A 7,264-nucleotide genomic window follows, 5' to 3' on the forward strand; every position below is an offset into this window, starting at 1 on the left:
GACAGGTATGGGGAATGCCTGCAATCCCAATCCGTGCAGTGCTGCATTTTAAGAGCAGTTATTACAAACATGCTCTGTAGGACGCACAGCCCTTCCCTGCCTGTGCTCCCTTCTCCTTCCCCTCCATGACGTTTTGCTTGTGCAGGCTGTGGGCAGCTCTAGTGCGGGGCCCTGCGCTGCTCCATACTGGGAGGATCCTGACCTTACTGGCTTTTCCCGGTGCTGGATCACATTTTGGATAACGATCAAGTCCTGGAGCAGAATCTGCTCCTGGCATCACTCTAGCCACGTGGCTGGGGCTACGCCAGCAGCAAATCTGGCTGGGAATGTCTGCTATTTCTTCAATAAAAGCAAAGTTAAAAAAAACAAACCCAGCCCAGCATAGCACGGTGGAGCCGTGCCCCCCCAGCAATGCCAGCTGTGTGCTGCCTGGCACAGGCCAGCAGGCACAGTGGGCAGATGGTTGCTGCCCATGCTAAGACATTTCTATTTCGGGGGGGGATCCACATTTTTCCTCCTGCATTTCAAACCCTCTCCCAGCTATCAAACAGCCTGGTAGGATGCCTTGCACTGAACCAGGGGCATCTCTCTTTCCAAAGGCCAGGGGTTATTTATACCATATGGCATGCTTCCAGTTGGAGGGAGGTACCCTCACTGGGATGGCTATCAGGGAGAAAAAGTCTGTTCTTCCCTCTGCAGATCTGTTTTGTGCTATTGGAGGTGTCCGACTTGTCCTTTCCTGCCGAGAACCTGGTAGGGCTCAGGGGGCAGAGTTGTCTCAGACAGCCCATGTCCCCCAAGGCGTGCTGGGGTTCTCCTTGCCCACGTGTGCAGGGCAGAGCCACTGCTTTTGAACCCTGCTCATGTGGGAGAGAGGAGGTGATGGTCGGGATGGGAACCTGCAGATTCCTGGAGGTTTCTGCAGATATAGACGATTAGAATGGGGAAAAGCCAGCCAGAGAGCTGTGCCCAGAGCAGCACATGGGACACAGGGCCATGCAGCACCTCAGAGACAAAATAACTTTCTTAGGGGCAGGCTGGGGCATGGGTGTCAGGGCAGGGACTGGATACCTGGAGGAGGATTCAAAGGGTGACAACCACGTGTCTCCTTTGCTTACACCATTGAAAACGCCGGGATGAAGCCCATGACACCCCAGGTTGGCCTGTCCCAAAACCATCAGCACACAGTTCCCTTCTACAGGATGTCACCATGGGGTCCCAAGCTCTAGCCTCCGGCTCTTTGGCAAGCAGCGGCACAGCCCAGGTTTAAGGTGTATGGAGGGGAGAGACCCATGTGACTTTTGCTCATTTTCCCCTCAGGGGCACCTGTGCCAGTACATTTGATGCATTTTGCAGCAACACAGAAATGCTTCCTAGTGTCCATCGTCAAGAGCTGTGACCCTGGCACCCAGGTTGCAAAGCTAGAGATGCCTGCAGCACAGAAGACTGCAGAAAGCCCAGGGCTATATCCCTTCCCTCCCTGCTTTTCCCGCACACACACATGCAGACACGTGTGTGCTCACACACGCACATGGATGCTCTGTGAGGCAGGAGCGGTGGCCTTGGAATGCTGTGGCAGTGGGAGAGAGCGCAGCAGGCAGCACACAGGCAGGGGAGCTGCTGGGCAGTGCTTGCGGTGAAATGGGATTAGCATAGAGGAGGGAGAGTAATAAATGAGCCTTGTGTCGAGCTTCAGGACTTTCCCTGTCACACTCTTGTAATAAACTAATAAAAATAGGGCCTGTGAATAGAAGGAATGGACTTGCTACCTGCTTTCTACATGGCCACAGCCCAGAGAGGGTAAGGGATGTTGGAGGCTGCGTGCTTTCTTCCCTGTGCATCCTTCGCAGACCCTCTGATGTCTCTGTGGGAGACCTGGGTAGAAGAGCAAGGCTGCTCCAGTGTGCCTCGGGAGGGACAGGGGTAGAATCATAGAATAATTTTGCTTGAGACCCTCAGGTCGAGTCCAACTATTAACCTAACACTGGCACTAAAACATGTCCTTAAGAACCTCATCTACACACCTTCTAAACCCCTTCAGGGATGGTGACTCCACCACTTCCCTGGGCAGCCTGTTCCAGGGCTTTGCAACCCTTTCTGTGAAGAAATTTTTCCTAATATCCAATTTGAACCTCTCCTGGTACAACTTGAGGCCATTTCCTCTCATTCTGTCACTTGCTACTCAGGAGAAGAGACCAACACCCTCCATGCTACAACCTCCTTTCAGGTAGTTGTAGACAGTGATGAGGTCTCCCCTCAGCCTCCTTTTCTCCAGGCTGAACAGCCCCAGTTCCCTCAGCTGCTCCTCATCAGACTTGTGCTCCAGACCCCTCACCAGCCTTGTCACCCTCCTCTGAACTATTTCCAGCACCTCAATGACTTTCTTGTAGTGAATGGCCCAAAACTGAACACAGGATTCAAGGTGTGGCCTCATCAGCACCAAATACAGGGGGACAATCATGGGGCTGTACCTCCTGTCCCCCTGCCTGAAGCCTCCCGCTGTGGATCTGGCTGCCAACCTGGAGCTCAGTGGGGAACAAAAACAGCTGCTCCTCACCTCCTTCTCCACTGCCACAAAGTGGAAACCTTTCTTTGTCATGGCTCTCAGGATGTTCAACCTCTTCTGCTACGAATGCCACATGGGAACCTCTGGGGAGGGTCTAGGGGCTCTTTTCCAGGCCCTGTCTCACGGTGTGCAAAGCCAGCACCTGCAAAGCATGAGTGAAAGCCTGGAGCAGGGATGAAGACCTGCTCAGCTATGCTGTGAGGGGTCAGGACCCTTGGCTGGCAGCACCCCCAGCAGTATTTAGGTGCTGTACGGGGCATTAAGCACAGTGGCACAAGAGCAGGAGGCCAAATCGCATTCCTCTGCCGGTCCTGGGAACGTAAAGCCTGGGCCTGACCTGAGGGCTGCCTGCCTTATGCATCACTTGGATGACAGCAGAGTTATTTTTTTCCTGACAGGACCCAGAAACCAGGTCACTCCGCATGTAAATCTATAGCAAATCTGCCTGGGATTAGGCAGGCCACTGAGAGGTGGCAACAGACGGTATTCATCAGATGTGCCCGTAGCGAACAGCTCTGCACCACACACAGGGAAGGGAGCAGAGGCACATTTTTTCACGGGCAGGGGGGTTGCTAAGCCAGAAGCTGCCATCCCAGGTTGGAGGATTTGGGCCGTGGCAGCCTCAGCAGAAAAAAAAGCCGCATTCCAGGGAGGCCATTCCTTGCAAGTAATTAAAAAATAATAACACCATAGTAATAAGCAGCTCAGTCAATCCCTCCACGAGCTGAAGGACCCTGTGGGGAGAGCTGGGCTTTTTCTAGAGCAAACTGGGACCAGCTCTTCTCCAATAAATACAAATAGTATCAGTAATAAACCTCAGATCTCTGGCCAAACTTCGGCAAATGACACCTTCGCAGCATGCGGGGTACATATGGGCCGTACGTACATGGCTGTAACTTGCCTGTACAGCGGACGCCATCCTGGGCTGGGGGTGAGGGGACAGAGCAGCAGCTTGGCTGCAACGGGCAGGTGCTGGTGAGCTGCTTCCCACTCCCTGCTCTGTTGCCAGGAGGCAAGCAGAGGGATGATTATAAACCAAATCACATCTCTCCAGCAATGTGATCCAAACTAATCAGCTGAGCCTTCAAGGGTTAAAGAATAGCAGTGCTTGTCTCCATGAGCATCAGAGGATGTATTTAAAAAACTTGACCCCTTTGGCTCAGTTGCTGAGGGAAGTTTTCAGCTGGAAATGCTAGGGCTCTGGGAACTATTAAACCCCACAAACCCTAGATTGCTTTTATGCTGGCCCCAGGCTGCAACCTCGGATCTTTTCTTTTCCCCTCTGCAAACTGCTGGGTAATGATCCCTTGCAGCATGCCAGTTCACCTCCCCTTCTCCCAGCTGGCAGCCCAGCTCCGCAGTGATGCCCTTTTGTTCCGCCGGTGCTGAGATCTGCAAACTCATTGCTAATTACTGCATCTGGGGCTTCCAGCTTCAGCGACAATGCCAGGACTTGCAGCGGGCTCCTGACGGGCCAAAGTTCATTCTCCTGCTTATTTCCTTACTAAAGACCATTATCTCTCATTTACATCTAAAATAGTTTTTTATACCAGTTTAAATGCTGCCACTCCCCCTGTAATCTCAATGCAAATGAATTAAAAGTTCATTCTTCCAATACTCAAATCCCGCGCACTTTCTTTTTCACTTCTTATTTAAATCACACACTGTGTTGAACTAAACCTTTTATTTCCTCCCAATTATTATTTCTGGTGTGTTTTCCAGAGCCTTACAACACAGCATCTGATTATACACAAAGCTTCGGAATAAAGCCCTGTTTTTTCCCTTCATTAAGGACACAAAGGGTTCCTGTGTGAGCCAAGCAGCACTTTGGACATTAATACAGCTTTACACCCCAAATCACATCCCAGCTCTCTGCAGAGCAGATTGGGGAGCGGATCTGTGCCTTTCCTTGCTGCCAGCACCCTTCGCAGTCTCCAGCCAGCTCCTTCCCTTCCTGGAATTAACATCCGATTAAGCGGTGCCAACACATTCACCCGCAAACTCCTGCCCACTGGCTCTGCCGACATCTTGACCCAGTGTGTTTCCTGGCTAATCCTGTTTGCCTGAGTCCCCTCTGCTTGCCTCCAAATTAGGGGTGCAGGGAACTTGATGGGCCCACTCAGAGCTGTTGTTGACTATTTGCCATGGGAGGGAGTCACAGGGAGTCATGTGTAAAGCCTCGGGAAAGCTCAGAAATCTGTAAACATTGCAGCCCTCCCTGAAGCCTAAAATTGAGGAATTTGAGCATGTTTCAGGCTAAGTGATAAGACCAAGGACATAAAGGCAGTCAGTAGCAGAGCAGCTTTTACCTCATGTGAGCAGCTGCCACATCTGTCCTAGTTCTGAGATCCTGACATCTGGAAACTGCCTATATCAGACCAGAAGCACAGGAAACTACCCCATCCGCAGCATATTTCCCTTATTTAATGTAGTTGTGCAGAAAGGAATAATGTATGCTGTGTTTACCAAATGAAAAGGGGAGAGCTTTTTATTAAAACGATGCATTACTGAGCTGATTAGCTGCGTAAGAAGTTTCTCTAAGCAAAGGCTTTTTATCTCGCTGGACATTATGACATGTAAAAAATAAACTAGTAATTTCTATCTAGTTTTAAAAATACTTCTGGTTGCACAGAAGAGGTTTGGGGGTCATCTGGAGCAGACAGAGGCATTTGGAATGCTAGGGGTTCAGGACAGGTTTCAAAAGCAGTGCACAGGCTGGAGGAATTTGCCAAATGGACACAGGATGGGAGCTCCATCAGTGGTCTCCCCAAAGAGAGGCTTCTTTTAATATAGAGAGGTTTTGGCTAATAGGCTTTGCGCAGGTCTGTAAGGTAAGGATACTAGACTTGCAGCTCTGATACCATACCACACTTCTCCTTTGGGACCCTGGGCAGTTCAGGTTATCCCTGTCTCTCTTAAAATCCCTGCCTGTAGAACAGAGACATTGCTGCCTGCAGTAAATGTCTGTGAAGTGCTTGAACATGAGAGTTATTACTGTTAAATATCTGTGCAGTTTTCACCTCTGCCGCACTGAGAAGTGAGCTGCTATGAAGGATCCCTGCAACACACTGTCAAGCAGACCGAGAATCGCACAGTGTGGAAGTAAATGTGGACTGAGAAAAATGAGGATGGCTCCATACTGGGATTTTTTTTTTTCCCCAAATATTCAAAATCTGATTCAAACAACTGCTCTGGCCACTGTAGGCTTGCCTTCAATTTAGAAACAGCTGCACCAGGCCATGTGCTGCCTTGAGAGCCAAACTGCCTTTGTGACCTGCTGTGGAGCCACGCGTATGTCCCAAATGCCAGGCTGGCCACTTCTATCACACTGAAAAAAAAATTAACATCTGAATCCCAGTGATCCGGGTCATTAGAGAATATGCACAACCAGGGAGGTCATGAAACGCCACAAAAGCCACGAACAAAACCACTAATAGGCTTCTTTTCAGCTGTATCCCTGTGCCACCCGTCTCGCCCTTCTCAAACCGCCCTGTGCTGCCTTCAGATTGCCAAGACACAGACTATTTTTGCAAAGCTGGGACAGTTAACTGTACTTTGTGTTACTAATTCTGTAATTCACATTGTTTGTGCTGGCAGGGAATTCCCCTCAACATTTTATCTCAGCCAGTCTCCTCTGGCTGTTTAAAATATTTGGAATTATTATTTCTGGCTCGCGGGTCCACACTAGGTCATGGCGGGATTATTCCTGGGTTGCACACAAGCACATGGCCACCCCCCCAGTGCTGGTGGTCTGGAATAGATAGGATATAGAATATATAGGACATGTTGGGGTGGGGTGGTGAGGGGAGTGCACACTTTTTGGTTGACTGCGGACAGAAAAAACTAAGGCAAATGAGCCCTAAGGTGTTGTCCTGCCCGTTCCCAGTGCCACTAAAAGAGGTACAGGGCTGGGGGACCACAGAAGGGAAGTCCCATGGGGTGAGGTGGGGAAGCTGGTGGGTGGGCAGGGGGCAGAAAGAAAAGGGGTAGAGCAATGCTGGGGTGTTGCTCAGGGGTCTGAGTGTCCTCTGTGGAGAATGGCCGAGGGGATTTGAGCTGCTCCTGGGTCTGGAGGGTGGTTTGGGAAGGGGAAGGGTGCCTGTGTGTGTGTGGGGGGGGGCTCCCACCAGCCAGTGTGAGGGAGCAAGGGCCCCGTGGGGTCTGTCTGCTGTGGGGCTGTGTGAGCTGTGGCGGCTCTGCTGGCAGGCTGCAGCCCTGAATCAGCTGCGTGTATTCATAACTGCTGTGCACGCCGGCCCCCGGAGCTGGAAGGCATATCACAAAGGGCACATTTTTAACACTTCTTTTAATCTCACGATCCTGCACATTTAAGCCTGAAACTGCCTTGCGTTTGAACATCCGCAAATGCCTTTCGCAGACTCCCCAAACCGCAGCCTGCTCCAGAGAGAAACTAATTAAAGCTGCCCGACAGGCTGCTAAATATTAAGAGCCCAATAACGGTGCAGACACTGGGACATCATCATCTGAATGACAAAAGGCTGTAGCCAGTGGTTACTGACAGAGGGACCGGCAGGCTTGTGCCTGCCTTGTGCAGCAGCAAATATCCCTGGAGCCACGGCCACTGCCCTGGGGACATCCTGCCTGTCCCTAAAACACCATCCAGAGAAACCACTCCAGCACTTTTCCCTTCTTATCACATGCAATTCACGGCCAGGGTGGGGGCGGTCTTGCTGCTGA

This window comes from Columba livia, chromosome 1 (assembly GCF_036013475.1).
Source record: "Columba livia isolate bColLiv1 breed racing homer chromosome 1, bColLiv1.pat.W.v2, whole genome shotgun sequence".
NCBI lineage: Eukaryota > Metazoa > Chordata > Aves > Columbiformes > Columbidae > Columba > Columba livia.